The 20,409-nt window shown below is 42.0% G+C and overlaps 7 pseudogenes; all 7 read right to left on the bottom strand.

Annotated features, from left to right (window-relative positions):
• Positions 1–1,440: 1,440 nt before the first annotated feature.
• On the bottom strand, positions 1,441–1,619 carry LOC130112159 (small nucleolar RNA U3; annotated as a pseudogene).
• Positions 1,620–2,783: 1,164 nt separating this feature from the next.
• On the bottom strand, positions 2,784–2,968 carry LOC130112167 (small nucleolar RNA U3; annotated as a pseudogene).
• A 1,388-nt stretch (positions 2,969–4,356) lies between these two features.
• Positions 4,357–4,521, bottom strand: LOC130112164 (small nucleolar RNA U3; annotated as a pseudogene).
• A 401-nt stretch (positions 4,522–4,922) lies between these two features.
• LOC130112165 (small nucleolar RNA U3) lies at positions 4,923–5,104 on the bottom strand (annotated as a pseudogene).
• Positions 5,105–9,400: 4,296 nt separating this feature from the next.
• Positions 9,401–9,603, bottom strand: LOC130112163 (small nucleolar RNA U3; annotated as a pseudogene).
• A 1,918-nt stretch (positions 9,604–11,521) lies between these two features.
• On the bottom strand, positions 11,522–11,689 carry LOC130112168 (small nucleolar RNA U3; annotated as a pseudogene).
• A 388-nt stretch (positions 11,690–12,077) lies between these two features.
• LOC130112160 (small nucleolar RNA U3) lies at positions 12,078–12,279 on the bottom strand (annotated as a pseudogene).
• Positions 12,280–20,409: the final 8,130 nt, after the last annotated feature.

The raw sequence follows: 20,409 nt of genomic DNA on the forward strand, positions 1-20,409 counted from the left end.
GGTAATGGCATTTCAGATGGAGTGTACCGAGCTGCTCGGAATAAAATCTTTGGATAAAATTAAGGGTTGGGTCGTTCCACATCTTTTGGTTAGAGTAGAGTTACAGTTAAGGTTTCATCTGCTCAGGCAGACAAGCCTACAGAAAATAACACGGCAACAGAGACTAACTCTTCATAGTAGCCAAACTAACCACAACAAAGTAATTTCTGATGGAAAGTACCGAGCTTCTCGGAGTGATAGTTCCGGTTGAAATTAACAGCCAACTCTTTCTACATGTTTCACTTAAGAGTAGGGGTTTTATCTGCTCAGCCAGAGAATCCCATAGAAATACCAAAGCAACAGGCAGTCTTGGTGGTAGCCGAAGCCGACCACGGCAATGGCATTTCTAATGGAGTGTAGCGAGCTTGTCGCAGCGATAGTTTTGGGTAAAATAAACGGATGGTTCTTCCTACATGTTTCGGTTGGGTTAGGGTAAGTGTTTTACCTGCTCAGGCAGACAATCCCACAGCGACAGACACTACCTCTTCGCAGTAGCCAAGCTAAACACGGCAATGGCATTTCTGCAGGAAAGAACAGAGCTTCTCGGAATGAAAATTTTGGATGAAATTAACGGAGTGCTTTCTACATGTTTCGCTTAGGGCAAGGGTTTTATCCGTTTAGGCGGATAATCCCTCAGAAATCCCACATCAACAGAGACCAACTCTTCATCGTAGCCAAGCTAACCATGGCAATGGCACTGCGGATGGAACGTACCGAGCTTCTCGGCGCGATAGTTTTAGATGAAATAAACAGATGGCTCTTTCTACATGTTTCGGTTGAGTTAGGGCAAGTGTTTTACCTGCTCAGGCAGACAATCCCACAGCAACAGAGACCAACTCTTCGTGGTAGCAAAGCTCACCATGACAATGGCATTTCTGATAGAAAATAGAGCTTCTCAGAGTAAAATTTTTGGATCCAGTTAAAAAAAAAAAGACTACATTTCGGTTGGGGTAAAGCTCTATGTGCTCAGGCAGATAATCCCACAGAAAGTGACTAACTCTTCACGGTCACCAAACTAAGCACAACAACGTCATTTCTGAAGGAGAGTACTGAGCTTCTCGTAGTCAAAGTTTTGGATCAAATTAACAGATGGTTCTTTCTACATGTTTCGGTTTAGGTAAAGTTTTAACTGCTCAGGTGGACAGTGCCTAAGCGCTGGCTTGGAGAAACCCTCAGGATAAGGGTTATGGAGAGAGTTTAATGGTAGGTTCAATTTGGTTGTTTTTTATTCTTTACAATTGATCGCCCACTGTCTTGTATCTTGATTGGTTTACCCCGTTTAAACTTGAAAAATTGATGGTGGGGGTTGGAGCATGATAAGATTTTTTTTTTGAAGTTCACTGCTTTGGCAGTTTGTTTTTAGGGTTAGGTTTAAATAAAATTGATGGCTCTCTGCATTTTACCACTCAGAGCATGCGTCTTTCCACAAAAGCACAGAACTTGATTAAACCACTTCTCTGTACCTGCTTTATGCTCAGGAAGAAGCATCACAGCTCATCATCGTGGGTAGCAGCACTCACTTTAGAAACACATTTCTCAAGTTAAGAACTACAAAAATGATTCCTGAAATGGCACATCATGTTCTTCATAAATTGCATGTCCATTATAATTCTGTTATCCTCGTTCAATGTTGTATTATGTAAATTGCGTGAACACAACATCCATTGCACGCCATCTGTCTTGGGAGAGAGATCCGTCCTCTGCTGCTCCCCCCGAGACATCTCATTTTATCTCCCTGTTAAGTTTTCTAGGGAGTTCCTTATCTAATGAGAGGGTCTAAGGACACGATGTTGTGTTGCTATTAAGCCCACTGAAGCAAATCTGTAATATTGGGTTAGGGTTGCTTTGATTTGAAAGTAGGATCAGCTTTGGATAAACTTCATGGGTGGCTCCATTTCTTCCGATTAGGGTTGGTGTAGGGTAAGGGTTTTATCTGCTCTGAAAGAATCCTACAGATTACACCACAGCAATAGAGACCAAGTCTTCACGGTAGCCAAGCTAAACACGGTAATGGTATTTATAATGGAAAGCACAGAGCTTCTCAGAGTGATAGTTTGGATAAAATTAACGGATGCCTCCTACATGATTTGGTTGAGTTAGGGTACGGGATTTATCTGCTCAGGCAGACAATACCACAGCAACAGAGACTAACTTCGCGGTAGCCAACGTAACCACGGCAATGGCTTTTATTATGGAAAGTCTTGAGCTTCTCAGAATTTTGGATAAAATTAATTGACGGATCTTTCCACACCTTTGGGTTGGGGTAAGATTTGTTAGGGTAAGATTTTAGCTGCTCAGGCAGACAATCCCACAAAGAACACCACAGCAATAGAGACTAACTCTTTGCAGTACGCAAGCGAACCATGGCAATGGCATTTCTGATGGATAATACTGACCTTCTCAGAGTGAAAGTTTAGGGTTGAATGCCCAGGAAAGCACGTGTCACCAGAGTGCCTCCGCCAGTGCTGGCTTGGAGATACCCCCAGAATTAGAGTTAGGGATGTGGATAGAGTTTGATGGATTAAGGATACAGTAAATTTGGATGTTCTTTACAATTCACCTCCCATTGTCTTCCATCTTGATTAGTTTACCCTGCTTTAAGCTTGAAAAGTTATTGCTGGGGTTTAGACTAATAAGCTTCTCTTTTTTTTTTTGAAGTTGTCTGCTATTGCAATTTAATGTTGTCAGAGTAAGGGTTAGGTCTGGATAAAACCGGTGGATTTCTGGATTTTTCCCCCTTTTCAACCCCTCAGAATGCACTCCTTCCTCGAAGCTCCCATAAAGGAGCACTCGGTCATAAAAGCAGAGTTTGTCATTAAACAACTTCCCTGTGCCCGCTTTGCGCTCAGGAAGATTCATGACAGCCCATTATCGTGGCTGGCGGGAATCACTTTCTACTCATAGGTTTTCGTAATGTGTGCGCGCGCGTATATGTCTGTTAGTGTAAATAGCGGGACCGGAAACTAAAGCATTTATGATCCTAATTCTTTTTGGAGGTGGTAGGTATTGTCTGAGAGTAAAGGAAAAATCCCAGAAAATTAAAATTATGCATAAATATGCATTTTTCTAAAAATGGCTAAAAACCACTTCTCTGCATTTCAGATGATTGAGCATCTTTCATTTTTTCACCTATGTAAAAAAAAAATCTGGGACTTAGAAATGTTTGGCATTATGCAAAATAAATGCATTTTTGCAAAAATCCACTTATGATCCTAATTTTTTTTGGAGGTGGTAGGTATTGTTCCAGAGATACCAGAAAAATAGCAGAAAGTTAAAACAATTTTAATAATTATGCAAAATATGCATTTTCTAAAAATGGCTACAAACCACTTTTCTTGGCATTTCAGATGATTCTGAGCATTTGGGGGGAGGGAGTTGGAGTAGGGGGGTAAACCACTTTTCTCGGCATTTCAGATGATTGAGCATTTGGGGGGAGGGAGTTGGAGTGGGGGGTTTAGGGGCAGGCGGTTAGCTGGCAGGATGAAGAGGAAGATTTAGGTGGGTGGATAACCAAACTGCTACATTGCAGCAGGGTTCCTCTAGTAGAAACATATTTCAAGTTAAGAACGGCAGAAATGAGCACTGAAAATACAGTCTTCTGCAGCTTTTGGTTAGCGTTAGGTTTGGATAAACTTAGCGGATGGATCTTACAGTTAGGGCTGGGGTTTGATCTGCTAGGGCAGACAATCCTACAGCAGAGACTGGCTGCCTGAGCAAAAAAAAAAAACCTCTTACCCTAGTTCTACCGCCAAGTCCAACAGAAAAATGTAGACTGAGCTATCCGTTAATTTTATCCAAACCTTTGACACCGAGAAGCTCTGTACTTTCCATCAGAAATGCCACTGCAGTGGTTAGCTTGGCAACCGCCAAGACAGTCTCTGTTACTATAGTATTCTTTGTGGGATTAATTCTTAGGAGGAGCCAAACTAACCACAGCAATGTCATTTCTGAAGGAGAATACCAAGCTTCTCGTAGTCAAAGTTTTGGATCAAATTAACAGATGGTTCTTTCTACAAGTTTCGCTTTAGGTAGGGTTTGGGTAAAGTTGTATCTGCTCAGGTGGACAGTCCCTAAGCGCTGGCTTGGAGAAACCCTCAGGATTAGGGTTATGGAGAGAGTTTAATGGTAGGTTCAATTTGGATGTTTTTTCTTCTTTACAATTGATCACCCACTGTTTTGTATCTTGATTGTTTACCCCGTTTAAACTTGAAAAATTGATGGTGGGGTTGGAGCATGATAAATGATTTTTTTTTGGAAGTTCACTGCTATGGCAGTTTGTTTTTAGGTTTAAATAAAATTGATGGCTCTCTGCATTTTACCACTCAGAGCATGCTTCTTTCCACAAAAGCACAGAACTTGTGATTAAACCACTTCTCTGTACCCGCTTTATGCTCAGGAAGAAGCATCACAGCTCATCATCGTGGGTAGCAGCACTCACTTTAGAAACACATTTCTCTAGAACAGCAACAGAGACTAACTCTTCGCAATAGGCAAGCAAACCATGGCAATGGTATTTCTGATGGATAATACTGACCTTCTCGGAGTGAAAGTTTAGGGTTGAATGCCCGGGTCAGCGCGTGTCACCAGAGTGCTGGCTTTGAGATACCCCCAGAATTAGGGTTAGAGATGTGGATAGAGTTTGATGGATTAAGGATACAGTAAATTTGGATGTCACTTCCTTACAATTCACCTCCCATTGTCTTCCATCTTGACTAGTTTACCCCGCTTTAAGCTTCAAAAGTTGTTGGTGGGGTTTAGAGTAATAAGCTTTTTTTGTTTTTAAGCTGTCTGCTATTGCAATTTAATGTTTTTAGGGTAAGGATTAGGACTAAAGTTTAGGTCTGGATAAAACTGGTGGATTTCTGAATTATTCCCCCTTTTTAACCCCTCAGAATGCACCCCTTCCTCGAAGCTCCCATAAAGGAGCACTCAACGGTCATAAAAGCAGAGTTTGTCATTAAACAACTTCCCTGTACCCGCTTTGCGCTCAGGAAGATTCATGACAGCCCATTATCGTGGCTGGCGGGAATCACTTTCTACTCCTAGGTTTTCGTTATGTGCGCATATATGTCTGTTAGTGTAGGTAGCGGGAGCGGAAACTAAAGCATTTATGATCCCAATTCTTTTTGGAGGTGGTAGGTATATTCTCAGAGTAAAGGAAAAATCCCAGAAAATTGAAATTATGCATTTTTCTAAAAATGGCTAAAAACCACTTTTATCTGCAGTTCAGATGATTCTGAGCATCTTTAATTTTTTCACGTATGTAAGAAAAAAATATCTGGGACTTAGAAATGTTTGGCATTATGCAAAAATGCACTTATGATCCTAATTTTTTTTGGAGGTGGTAGGTATTGTTCCAGAGAGGACCAGAAAAATAGCAGAAAATTAAAACAATTTTAACAATTATACATAATTATGCATTTTCTAAAAATGGCTAAAAACCACTTTTATTGGCATTTCAGATGATTCTGAGCATTTGGGGGGGAGGGAGTTGGAGTGGGGGGTTTAGGGGCAGGCGGTTAGCTGGCAGGATGAAGAGGAGGAAGATTTAGACGGGTGGATAACCAAACCGCTACATTGCAGCAGGGTTCCTCTAGTAGAAACATTTCAAGTTAAGAACGGCAAAAACGATCGCTGAAAATACAGTCTTCTGCAGCTTTTGGTTAGCGTTAGGTTTGGATAAACTTAACGGATGGATCTTACGGTTATGGCAGACAATCCTACAGCAGAGACTGGCTGCGTGAGCAAAAAAAAAAAAAAAAAAAAAAAAAAAACCTCTTACCCTAGTTCTACTGCCAAGTCCAACAGAAAAATGTAGACAGCTATCCGTTAATTTTATCCAAACCTTTCACACCGAGAAGCTCTGTACTTTCCATCAGAAACGCCACTGCAGTGGTTAGCTTGGCAACCGCCAAGACAGTCTCTTACTATGGTATTCTTTGTGGGATTAATTCTTAGGAGTCAAGCTAACCACGGCAATGGCATTTCTGATGGGAAATACTGTCTTGGAGCTTTAGGTTTTTTATACAATTAACAAACGGCTCTTTCTACATTTTTAAGAGTTGGGATAGGTTTAGTGTAAGAGTTTTATCTGCACAGGCAGACAGTCTCTGTTGCTGACCATAACCCTAAACCAACCCTGACTGAAAGATGTAGAACAAGATGGCTCTTTCTACATGTTTTGCTTAGGGTATGGGTTTTATCAGCTCAGGCAGACATCGCACAGAGAATACCACAGCAACAGAGTCCAACTCTTCACAGTAGCCAAGCTAACCACTGCAATGGCATTTCTGATGGAAAGTACCAAGCTTCTCGGAGTGAAAGTTTTGGATAAAATTACTGGACAGCTCTTTTGACATATTTTGCTTAGTGTAAGGGTTTTATCAGCTCAGGTAGACAATCACACAGAACACCACAGCAATAGAGTCTAACTCTTCGTACTAGCCAAGGTAACTACAGCAATGGCATTACTGATGGAAAGTACCAAGCTTCTCGGATTGAAAGTTTTGGATAAAATTAATGGACGGCTCTCTCAACATGTTTCGCTTAGCGTTTTATCAGCTCAGGCAGTCAATCGCACAGAGAACACCACAGCAACAGAGACTAACTCTTCGTAGTAGCCAAGCTAACTACAGCAATGGCATTCCTGATGGAAAGTACCAAGCTTCTCGGAGTGAAAGTTTTGGATAAAATTAATGGATGGCTCCTACATGTTTCGCTTAGGGTAAGGGTTTTATCAGCTCAGGTAGACAATCAAACAGAGAATACCACAGCAACAGAGTTCAACTCTTCGCAGTAGCTAAACTAACCACAGCAAAGTAATTTCTGAGGGAAAGTACCGAGCTTCTCGGAGAGATAGTTCCAGATGAAATTAACAGATGACTCTTTCTACATGTTTCACTTAAGAGGAAGGGTTTTATTTGCTCAGCCAGATAATCCCATAGAAATACCACAGCAACAGACAGTCTTGGTGGTAGCCAAGCCAACCACAGCAATGGCATTTCTGATGGAGAGCAGCGAGCTTGTCGCAGCGATAGTTTTGGGTAAAATAAACGGATGGTTCTTTCCACATGTTTCCGTTGGGTTAGGGTAAGTGTTTTACCTGCTCAGGCAGACAACCCCACAGCGACGGAGACCACCACTTCGCGGTAGCCAAGCTAAACACAGAAATGACAATTTTGAAATAAAGTACCGACTTTCTCATAGACAATTTTGGATCAAATCAACCAATGACTTTCTTCATGTTTTGGTTGAGGTAGGGTTTGCCTAAGGGTTTTATCTGCTCAGGCAAACAATCTCACAGCAACAGAGACTAACTCTTCGCAATAGCAAAGCTCACCATGGCAATGGCATTTCTGATGGAAAGTACTAGGCTTCTCAGAGTGACAGTTTTGGATCTTATTAAAATATGCTCTTACAACAATGTTTCGATTTGGTTAGCGTAAGGGTTTTACCTGCTCAGGCAGACAATCCCACAGCAACAGAGGTTAACTTCGCCATAGCCAAGCTAAACACAGCAATGGCACTGCTCTTCTCAAGTACCGAGCTTCTGAGTGATAGTTTCGGGGGAAAAATTCACGGAGGCTGTTTCTACATGTTTCAATTAGGGTAAAGGTTTTATCAGCTCAGGCAGACAATCGCACGGAGAATACAACAGCAACAGAGACTAACTCTTCGCAGTAGCCAAGCTAACCACGGCAATGGCATTTCTGATGGAAAGTACCAAGGTCCTCGGAGTGAAAGTTTTGGATAAAATTACTGGACGGCTCTTTCTACATATTTCGCTAAGCGTAAGGGTTTCATCTGCTCAGTCAAACAATCCAACACCAGAGAATAACTCTTAGCAGTAGCCAAGCTATCCATGACAGTCATTTCTAATGGAAAGTACTGAGCTTTTCCAACTGAAAGGTTTGGATAAGATTAACAGATTGCTCTTTCTACATCTTTTGGTTAGGGATGAGTTTGGCTAAGAGTTTTATCTGCTCAGGCAAACAATACCACAGCAACTACCTCTTCGCAGAAGCATTTCTGAACATAGATAGTTTCAGATAAAACTAACAGATTGCTCTTTCTACATGTTCCGGTTCGGAGAGGGTAAGGGTTTTACCTGCTTAGGCAGACAATCCCACACAGAATAGCACAACAACAGAGACTAACACTTCGCAGTAGGCAAGCTAAACACAGCAATGACAATTCTGAAATAAAGTACCTAGTTTCTCGTAGTCAGCATTTTGCATCAAATTAACTGATGACTTTCTTCATGTTTTGGTTGAGGTAGGGTTTGGGTAAGGGTTTTATCAGCTCAGGCAAACAATCTCACATTAACAGAGTGTAAATCTTGTCAGTAGCAAAGCTCACCATGTGAATGGGAGTGACAGTTTCGGATCTTATTAACGTATGCTCTTTCTACAATGTTTCGGTTTGGTTAGCGTAAGGGTTTTATCAGCTCAGGCAAACAATCGCACATAGATTACTACAGCAAAAGAGATCAACTCTTGGCAGTAGCCAAGGGTAACCACGGCAATGGCATTTCTGATGGAAGGTACCAAACCTCTCGGACTAAGTTTTAGCTAAAATTAATGGACAGCTCTTTCTACATGTTCGTCTTAGTTGTAAGGGTTTTATCAGCTCAGGCAGACAATGGCACGGAGAATACCACAACAACAACAGAGTCTAACTTCGCAGTAGCCAAGCTAACCACGGCAATGGCATTTCTGATGGAAAGTACGAAGCTTCTCGGAGTAAAAGTTTTGGATAAAATTGACGGTTCTGTCTACATGTTTCGCTTAGTTGCAAGGGTTTTATCTGCACAGGCAGACAGTCTCTGTTGCTGACCATAACCCTACACCAACCCTGACTGAAAGATGTAGAACAAGATGGCTCTTTCTACATGTTTCGCTTAGGGTATGGGTTTTATCAGCTCAGGCAGACAATTGCACAGAGAATACCACAGCAACAGAGGCCAACTCTTCGCAGTAGCCAAGCTAACCACGGCAATGGCATTTCTAATGGATAATATTGATCTTCTCGGAGTGAAAGTTAAGGGTTGAATGCCCGGGCCAGCGCGTGTCACCAGAGTGCCTCCGCCAGTGCTGGCTTAGAGATACCCCCAGAATTAGGGATGTGGATAGAGTTTGATGGATTAAGGATACGGTAAATTTGGATGTTTCTTCTTTACAATTCACCTCCCATCTTGATTAGTTTACCCTGCTTTAAGCTCCAAAAGTTATTGGTGGGGTTTTGAGTAATAAGCTTTCTTTTTTGAAGTTGTCTACTATTGCAATTTCATGTTTTTAGGGTAAGGACTAAGGTTTTGGTCTGGATAAAACTGGTGGATTTCTGAATTTCCCCCCCCTTTTTAACCCCTCAGAATGCACTCCTTCCTCGAAGCGCCCATAAAGGAGCACTCAACGGTCATAAAAGCAGAGTGTCATTAAACAACTTCCCTGTACCCCCTTTGCTCTCAGGAAGATTCACGAAAGCCCATAATCGTGGCTGGCGGGAATCACTTTAGAAACCCATTTCAAATTAAGAACGGCAGAAATGAGCACTAAAAATAGTCTTCTGCAGCTTTTGGTTAGCGTTAGGTTTGGATAAACTTAACGGATGGATCTTACAGTTAGGGCTGGGGTTTGATTTGCTAGGGCAGACAATCCTACAGCAGAGACTGGCTGCGTGAGCAAAAAAAAAAAAAAACCTCTTACCCTAGTTCTACCCCCAAGTATAACAAAAAAAAAGTAGAATGAGCTATCCGTTAATTTTATCCAAACCTTTCACACCAAGAAGCTCTGTACTTCCCATCACAAACGCCACTGCAGTGGTTAGCTTGGCAACCGCCAAGACAGTTTCTCTTACCATGGTATTCTTTGTGGGATTAATTCTTAGGAGTCAAGCTAACCACGGCAATGGCATTTCTGATGGGAAACACTGAGTGTCTTGGAGCTTTAGGTTCGTATACAATTAACGGATGGCTCTTTCTACATTTTTAAGGGTTGGGATAGGTTTAGTATAAGGGTTTTATCTGCACAGGCAGACAGTCTCTGTTGCTGACCATAACCCTACACCAACCCTGACTGAAAGATGTAGAACAAGATGGCTCTTTCTACATGTTTCGCTTAGGGTATGGGTTTTATCAGCTCAGGCAAACAATTGCACAGAGAATACCACAGCAACAGAGTCTAACTCTTCGCAGTAGCCAAGCTAACCACAGCAATGGCATTTCTGATGGAAAGTACCAAGCTTCTCAGAGTGAAAGTTTTGGATAAAATTAAATGGACGGCTCTTTCTACATATTTCGATTAGTGTAACCGTTTTATCAGCTTGGGCAGTCAATCGCACAGAGAATACCACAGCAACAGAGGCCAACTCTTCACGGTAGCCAAGCTAACCACAGCAATGGCATTTCTGATGGAAAGTACTAAGCTTCTCGGAGTGAAAGTTTTGGATAAAATTAATGGATGGCTCTTTCTACATGTTTCGCTTAGGGTAAGGGTTTTATCAGCTCAGATAGACAATCGCACAGGGAATACCACAGCAACAGACTACCTCTTCGCAGTAGCCAAGTTAACCACTGCAATGGCATTTCTGATGGAAAGTACCAAGCTTCTCGGAGTGAAAGTTTTGGATAAAATTACTGGATTGCTTTCTACATGTTTCGCTTACGGTAAGGGTTTTACCCGTTTTGTCGAACAATCCCTCAGAAATCCCACAGCAACAGAGACCAAGTCTTCATCGTAGCCAAGCTAATTATGGCAATGGCACTGCGGATGGAACGTACCGAGCTTCTTGGCGCGATAGTTTTGGATAAAATAAACAGATGGCTCTTTCTACATGTTTTTGTTGGGTTAGGGTAAGTGTTTTACCTGCTCAGGCAGACAATCCCACAGCAACAGAGACTTAACTCTTCGTGGTAGCAAAGCTCACCATGACAATGGCATTTCTGATGGAAAATACACAGCTTGTCAGTAAGATTTTTGGATCCGGTTAAAGGAAGGCTCCGTCTACATTTCGGTTGGGGTAAAGTTCTATCTGCTTGGGCAGATAATACCACAGAAAGTGCCTAACTCTTCGCGGTCGCCAAACTAACCACAGCAATGTCATTTCTGAAGGAGAGTACCAAGCTTCTCGTAGTCAAAGTTTTGGATCAATTAACGGATGGTTCTTTCTACATATTTCGGTTTAGGTAAAGTTTTATCTGCTCAGGTGGACAGTGCCTAAGCGCCGGCTTGGAGAAACCCTCAGGATTAGGGTTATGGAGAGAGTTTGATGGGTTACTGGTAGGTTCAATTTGGATGTTTTTTCTTCTTTACAATTGATCTCCCACTGTCTTGTATCTTGATTGGTTTACCCCGTTTAAACTTGAAAAACTGATGGTGGGGGTTGGAACATTATAAATGATTTTTTTTTTTTGAAGTTCACTGCTACGGCAGTTTGTTTTTAGGGTTAGGTTTAAATAAAATTAATTGATGGCTCTCTGCATTTTACCACTCAGAGCACGCTTCTTTTCACAAAAGCACAGAACTTGTGATTAAACCACTTCTCTACCTGCTTTATTCTCAGGAAGAAGCATCACAGCTCATCATCATGGATAGCAGGACTCGCTTTAGAAACGCATTTCTCAAGAACAGCACAGCAACAGAGACTAACTCTTCGCAGTAGGCAAGCAAACCACGGCAATGGTATTTCTGATGGATAACACTGACCTTCTCGGAGTGAAAGTTTAGGGTTGAATGCCCGGGTCAGCACGTGTCACCAGAGTGCTGGCTTGGAGATACCCCCAGAATTAGGGTTAGGGATGTGGATAGAGTTTGATGGATTAAGGATACGGTACATTTGGATGTTTCTTCTTTACAATTCACCTCCCATTGTCTTCCATCTTGATTAGTTTACCCTGCTTTAAGCTAGAAAGTTGTTGGGGTTTAGAGTAGTAAGCTTTTTTTTTTTTAAGTTGTCTGCTATTGCAATTTAATGTTTTTAGGGTAAGGATTAGGACTGAAGTTTAGGTCTGGATAAAACTGGAGGATTTCCCCCCCTTTTTAACCCCTCAGAATGCGCTCCTTGCTCAAAGCTCCCATAAAGGAGCACTCAACGGTCATAAAAGCAGTGTTTGTCATTAAACAACTTCCCTGTACCCGCTTTGCGCTCAGGAAGATTCACAACAGCCCATAATCGTGGCTGGCGGGAATCACTTAAACATATTTCAAGTTAAGTAAGGCAGAAATGATCGCTGAAAATAGTCTTCTGCAGCTTTTGGTTAGCGTTAGGTTTGGATAAACTTAACGGATGGATCTTGCGGTTAGGGCTGGGGTTTGATCTGCTAGGGTAGACAATACTACAGCAGAGACTGGCTGCCTGAGCAAACAAAAAAAAAAAAACCTCTTACCCTAGTTCTACCCCCAAGTCTAACAAAAAAGTGTAGAATGAGCCATCAGTTAATTTTATCCAAACCTTTCACACCGAGAAGCTCTGTACTTTCCATCAGAAACGCCACTGCAGTGGTTAGCTTGGCAACCGCTAAGACAGTCTCTTACTATGGTATTCTTTGTGGGATTAATTCTTAACAGGAGTCAAGCTAACCACAGCAATGGCATTTCTGATGGGAAATACTGAGTGTCTTGGAGCTTTAGGTTTGTATACAATTAACAGATGGCTATTCCTACATTTTTAAGGGTTGGGATAGGTTTAGTATAAGGGTTGTATCTGCACAGGCAGACAGTCTCTGTTGCCGACCATAACCGTACGCCAACCCTGACCGAAAGATGTAGAACGAGATGGCTCTTTCTAACCTTATGTTTACATCTGTGCTAGGAATACACATCACACAGACAGTGAACTGTTTTAAGTTACAATATACAAGTGTTCAGCAAGTTAACATTTAGCAACCTGAAATCCATCAACTCAGATTTTTCTTCTTGAATTCGAAACGAACAATTCTTATCAATCTGTTAACATTACCACAATTTGCAGATGGCCTGTTTGCCATCGTAAGGTATAGGGAATTATAGCTACTTGAGAAATTATGTTTTTGAATAAAAGCAAACCTTGCAATAATTGCAGGGAACATTAAGTTTGTAACCTTGGTGGGCACCAAAATTATTTTTCCAAGTCCATTTCTGCTTGATAATATTTTGTGCAAGCATATCTTGTGTTTTCACAAAACAAAAAACATTGTTTGACTTGGGAATCAGAGAGGTCTGTACAAGTTGGTCATACATGGTACATCAAATTGCAGTGTTTATTTGTAAATTTACTTCCATAAATAAACTATGCAAATTATGTCACACACAAATGCCATCTTATCTCCTTGGTGCTTGAGCTTTATTTCATGAAAATATTTTGGATGTTCAACACTTAGACCCAGATTACATATTCATGAAAACAGTGACCCCAGTCTCTCCAGTATAGTATATTAGTATAGCACAGAGTGTGTGACAAAGAAATTGAGCTGCAGTTCTGGAGGTAGAGACACTGGCTACTCATAGTATGTTAAAGAATTCTAGTGAAGTAACCCTAGTGGACCACACTATGTGCCACATTGAAGCACTCCGAGCTAAGTGAATTATCACTTCAACCTCTAATCAGCAACCACAGGATTCATTCATACTCGTTAAATGCCAGGTTAGGGTTATACACTAGTTTTCTGTCATTGTCTGCAGACCTCCTGAATTAGCCTTGGCCAATCCCTGTATAAACTCTAGCTCCACTACTGGGTGGATCTTCTACATTTCATGAAACAAAAGTGCCTGTAGCAACAAGAACTACCTTTGCCGATTTTTTTTAGGGTTGATACGAAGGGTAGTAGTGGTGCTTGACTCAGGACTAGATGTCGCAGCCCTACATGGAACATTAAAGGGGGGGGGGACAGAAGAAGTTATTTTAAAGGAAAACAAGATAGTGTTTAAAGCATGGTACAGCCAGGGACTAACAAAGCTAGGAGATTTATTCGATGGCCAGACTTTACTATCCTTTCAGTGTTAGGCACAAAATGATGCTTGGGGCTCAGTTTGGTCTAACACATGTAATTTAGTAGGGAAACTATAGAAAAGTAGAGAATACAAAATATTATCAAAGCACTGAATCTTTCTGCAGTGGTCTTATCACTCGCATCATGTACTGACAAAGTTTCTAGAATCAGCAACCTACTGATGATTCTCAAACAATACAAGTAACATCAATACCATCATTTAACTCATACAATAATACACAATTGTACCTTCCTAGTACAAAGTTTACTACTCTTCAATTACAATTTCCTTATTAATCCATATTTCGTTTACAGATTTCAAGATCTTTCTTACAGGACTCCAGTTGAGTATAAAGGTTAAGTTTCCCTCACCCTTAGAAGTTGAGGTAAATAACGTTCATTGTTAACTAATTTATACTCTATAGTTTACAAAACAAGTATTCTAAAGTTACATATATATATATATATATAATGTATTCATTACAGACTGTATACCCGTTTTACTGTTCCAACATATCCTGACCCTGAAGGTTGGTACTATTGCATTGAAGAGGTAGATTAAACATACGCCAACATTTACCAATCAAACGATTCTTATTTTGAAAACCAGTATACTTCTCTTAAGAATAGCAGATAAACTCTTAAGAATAACATGTCTATTTAAAAATAGCTGTGTTTACTTCATCCGATACACCCTGTGTTCTTTCTGCATGAACACCATACTATGCCTGCACTCTAACGAGGTCGTACTAACGTCCGGAATAGTTCACAGAATTAGAAAGGCTACGTTCATCGACCCATTACTACACGCAGTCACATTAATCCATTACGTGTTTTATCTATTATCACATTAATATATTCCATTTATTGTTAATCCCCATTAGTCTAAAGATGACACGCTGATTCGCTAGCTTAAGTCGCCATTCTACTAGCACCAGTACGTATAGCACGCGCAGTGTCTCCCACCTCGTGGAGACCGTAAACTAGGCTAGCTACAGCAGTGTATTACTGTAGTCCAAGCTAGCGGTTAGCTAAGCTAGAACCTCAAATCGTCTTCGGATAATTAAGCTAATCAGCGATCTAGCACCGATTATAATAAGACACAAAGGCTTCCATCATATTGACATCTCGTCTTTTGTGAATACAACATTTACGTGACTCGCTCCGTCAGCGGCCGCCATTTTACTGCTGTTGCTAGTCTAACGTCGTCATGCTAAACTACGGTCCAACTCAACATTTCCTTGCTTAATGATTACCGTTACTATCCACTCGAGTGTACAACATCATTACATTTATTAGAATGATAATCATGATCAACCTACCTGCAGAAAAGTGGAGAATACAAAATATTACCCGAGCGCTGAACCTTTATCGTGGGCTCAGCACTCACATGACGTACTGACGAAGCTTCTAGAATCACCAACCTACAGATGCTTCGGGAATACTAGACTCACTGCGCCCTCTGTTGGCCAAGCGTACCTTGATCATAGTGACCAGTAATAATGCAAGGACACGATGTAGATCAGTTACCAGTAATATGACGTTAACTAGAAGAACCCCGCTACAATGTAGCGGTTTGGTCATCCACTCGTCTAAATCTTCATCCTGCCAGCTAACCCCCTCCCCCTGCCAGCTAACCCCCCCCCCCCCACTCCAACTCCCTCCCCCCTAATGCTCAGAATCATCTGAAATGCCGGGAAGTGGTTTAGCCATTTTTAGAAAAAGCATATTTTGCATATTTATTATAATTTCTGGTCCTCTCCGGAACAATACCTACCACCTCCAAAAAAAATTAGGATCATAAGTGCATTTTTGCATAATGCCAAAACATTAAGTCCCAGAATTTTTTTTTTATATATATATAGCTGGGGGAAAAAAATGCTCAGAATCTTAAATGCCGAGAAGTGGTTTTTAGCCATTTTTAGAAAAATGCATAATTTTAATTTTCTGGGATTTTTCCCTTACTCTCAGACAATACCCATCACCTCCAAAAAGAATTAGGATCATAAATGCTTTAGTTTTCGGTCCCGCTATCTACACTAACACAAAACGAAAATTTATGAGTAGATTTCTGTACTTTGACAAGCATGTGTTTTTTTCTGTACATTTACAACAAAATATAAAATGGGGGGGGGCATCCGTTTACATTAACCAATTTTAAAATGGGGGGGGGGGCTCTGTTTGCATTAAACAGTTTTAACCAAGCGCCACATCACCAGTTGCAGCAACAATATCGCTTGCAGAGGTTTTTTTTTTTTCATTAAAGATACTTGCAAATCCGACACTTCTTCACTAAAGATTACATATTAAGAACCATGAATGCCACCTCACCATCTCCCTCAACTCCACTCTGAGGGAGACGGTGAGGCGGCATTGGACAGGTATGTCACCAGTGCCTCTGGCTGGTTAGAATGGTTAAGACTGTCAGGGTCGCTGCGTCTCCAGCCTGGACTTCGCAGACATTCAACACCTTTGACTTGATCACTACAGTTCCAGTCTGATCTGGACCCAAATAGCTGCAGAAAACCAAGTAACACTATTGTCACTGTTTCTAGCTGCACCATGAGTCAGTTTGGTCATATTTGAACATTTTACTTGCCTCACAACCAGATCCAACTGTTTGGTGACAGAGATGCACGTCTGTTGTCTCCTCAACCATTATGTCCCATGCTGGAGACTTGGACACCTCTGTCACCAATTGGCGGTCGACCATCTTGCCGATTAGCTTCCAGCATCTCTACATGGTTTAGCACCCTCATACCTATCTGACTGCTTATCCGATTATGTTCCGAGCCGGTCTCAGATCCTCTGGTGCTGGCCCGCTCAATGTCCCTAGAATGAACTACAAAAAGTATGGCGAAGCAGCATTTTGTTTTTATGCACCGACAGCTTGGAATAGACTCCCAACAAATGAGAGAAACAACGTTCATAGATAGTTTTAAGAATCAGCTCAAGACCCATTTTTATGCTCTTGCTTTGAATAAATTCCATTTTATTTCTTTTACCTTATACTGTGGTTTTATTTCTTTCCTTGGTCTGTGTTTTATTACTTTTAACTTCTGTATTGTTGAGTTTTATCGTTTACCTCATTTTTAATGTGAAGCACTTTAAGCTGCATTTTATGTATGAGAGGTGCTATACAAATAAAGTTTATTATGTATGATGTGACTGCTGGTGTTGGAGCCAGCTTTAAAGTCAATTGTAAACATCACTCTTAATAGCTTTTTGAAAACAGATTGTCGTATAAGAGCTATTGACAACTTACAATGACATTACCAAACTTTTTATATTTCATCCAAAACATCCACATCCTAATTAAAAGAAACATTTTTTTTTTAAAAACCCTTGATAAAAGTATGTCGTTCATATGAGGGAATAAGTCTTGCCGAATCAGAAAAACCCATCTCCAAAGACCAATGCACTCAGGAGGCCTGGCTTTGCCTAATTTCCTTTATGATTGGGCATGCAATATTCAGAAAATTCACTGGTTTGAAGAAAAACCAAAAAAAAAAAAAAACACGTCGACCATTTCCTGGAACTAACTAGACCATAGAGGTACGACATCCCAGATTTAGGAGTTCATTAACATTCCATGGAAAATTTAAAACTGGCCTGGAACACCTTTAACGGTGACCAATGGGACTCCATTTTAGATTTGATAAACACATTGTCTGCATCTGTACAACTTTCAGTTGTATTAAGCCATGTTTAGCAAAGCACATTTTATTGATGCTAGATTGGCAAAGATTTATCCAAACATTGAGCCTTTATGTGGATCATCAAGGAAGCCCAGCATATCACCAGTACCCAGCCATAAAAGAGATTTATCAAAAACGTTGCCTTCCAAGGGGTCTGAGCATCAGCACAGATCCCACCCACCCCAGCCATAGACTGTTCTCCCCCTGCGCTCTGGGAGGAGCTACAGGAGCCCACACTACCAGGCTCAAAAACAGCTCCTTTCCACAAGCTGTTGCCCACCTGAACGTCTAGATATTTTGTACTCCAGCTCTTTTTCTTTAAACGTCTTTTAGCTTTTGGTCTTCATGTGTGTACATCTTATATCGTGTTCGTCTGTCTTGCACCGTTTGGTGAAGCCACAGCCCTCATTTCATTTTTAACATGTGCCTGCACATTGTTTTTAAAGACAATAAATTGAATTATGCCCTCGATGTAGAGGCCACCCGGCAGATTTAATGCACAAGTTTTGGCTGTGTCTGAATCTCTACCTTTTGGATAAGAATTTTCGGTAGCACTTTCTACAAAGCTTGCATCTATAATGCCTCGACCCCTATGTGACTAGAGTGCACTGTGCCAACATTTGGAGGCAGAGTAATGACTTTCACCTTTGAATAATACCCCATTTTGACTACTGAGCCCCTCCTTAAATGCCAGTATTCCCTTGCTGCAAGTGGAGCTTCAACTCTGAAATCTGACCCTGCGGCTGTCCTGAAACCACAGTCTGGGGTGCTCGTCATTGTCCGTGTGTTGCCGGATCTGTACGAGTCGCCCATCTGTGACATTGCGGTAGTCAGCCCGGTTGATGAGCTCCACATCCAGCTGCTGTCTCTAAACTACAGACAGCGTGATCGTTGTGCATGGACCCCACGTGTGCGACAGTGGCTCTTCTGAGGGTCTCACTCACGTATATCACTGGTCCCAGCTTCTACACTGTACTGATGTGTCGTAGGTTAGTTTACATTATTACGACAGTGACCCCCAGAGGGGTCACCATAAACCGATTTACCGTAGTGCCTAGCGGAGCACGAATAAAGTACTCTAGCGAATTTGGGGGACAGCCCAGGAACCGTTGCCACAGCCGGGACGCGAACCCTTGTCTCCCACTCCGCAAGCAACAACGTTAACCAGTCGACTAAAGGGTTCGACCCATTAGTCAAGGACCAACGCGTCCACTTATCCATGCATGTTAAATGGCTCTGTAGGACCTGCCATGACTACATAGTCATAGCTTAGTTAGAGGACCACAACTACGTGTTCGTTGTTTTAGGTAGTTAATGTTAACATCCAGACTGAGACAGTTAGGTTAGTCCTGATAGCATGCCTAGTCGACAGCCACGAGTGCCTCACTTGTAACTTCTCTTTAATTAAACAGCACAAAAAGCTTGGTTAAGAAGACACTCCTACATTAAATCATTTATGGTTATTTTAGCCATCCAATATACACACCACCCGAGGTTTTAGCTCTGCAGAGCCAGCAGCATACCCTGCCGACGCTTTGGGGCACTCAGAAGGGGCTTGTGATTAGTCTATGCTGTAGCGTCCATACTGATGATGGCGAAAACGCTGGCGGGCAAACAATGCTGAGGCACTCCTTTTCGATTGGAGCATAATTTTGCTCCGTTAGTGTGAGGGCCCTCGAAGCAAATGAGACCCTCCTGAATCTGGCAGCAGCCCAGGTCATGCTAATGAATCACTCCGAATAATAACCGCCTTTGCCACGTCGTAGTAACACATGCGTTGTCATCAGCTGTTTTATCGCTCACCGCTATCATGTTTGTGAGCCAGTGCCAGACTGCGTCCTTGTCCACGAGTCTTCAACGGCTCGCACACTTTCAAAAACGGTGGCAGGAATTTGGCGAGGTAGGTGACAAATCCAACAAACCGCTGCACAGCCTTCACATTTGATGAGGGTGGCATTTCCAATTGCTTTCACCTTCTCCGGATCTGCTTTCAAGCCCATGGAAGACGGTGTACCCATGGAAGCAGACCTCTGGCACCTTCAATTGGAGCTCTTTTAAGCCAAGTCGCCGCTTGACCTGCCTGCATCCGTCCATTAGGGCTGACAGCTTGGTATTCTAGTCCCGGTCTGCCTTTTCATCCGTTTCGTCACAGCCCACGACGAGAACGTTGTCAGCATTATGCTCCGCCCCATTGAACCCAACCAGCAGGTCGTACCATTTCCGTTGGTGCACTTCTGGGGCCACAGACACACCAAAGGGAAGAGTCAACCAGCGTTCGACCACAGGGCGTCCAAAAAGTTGTCAGGTAACTGCTGGGCTCATCAAGTTGGCATTGAAGGAAGGCATCCCCGAAAGTGAAAACCCTCCCCTTAGGAAGCTTGTAGAGTACATCCTCTAGCGTGGGCATGAAGTAATGTGATCGCCCCAGCGCTTGGCATCAACGCATGGCCGCAGCTTGTCAGGTCGTTTAACAATCACCATATTGCTAATCCTAATCTGTTGGCTCCAATTGAAGTAATATGGCCCTCCGCTTCGTATTGATCACGCCGTGACTTCACCGCTTTCTGCGTAGCGACTTGAACATTGCGAGGTGGACTCTGGACTGGCCGAATCACCGCATCCAACTCAAAATGCACCTCATCTGGCACGGAGTCAACTGGGGAAGTGAAAACACCTTGGTATTTGCTAACCAGCGTGTTCTCAGTCAGA

The sequence above is a fragment of the Lampris incognitus genome, chromosome 4 (assembly GCF_029633865.1).
Source record: "Lampris incognitus isolate fLamInc1 chromosome 4, fLamInc1.hap2, whole genome shotgun sequence".
Taxonomy (NCBI): domain Eukaryota; kingdom Metazoa; phylum Chordata; class Actinopteri; order Lampriformes; family Lampridae; genus Lampris; species Lampris incognitus.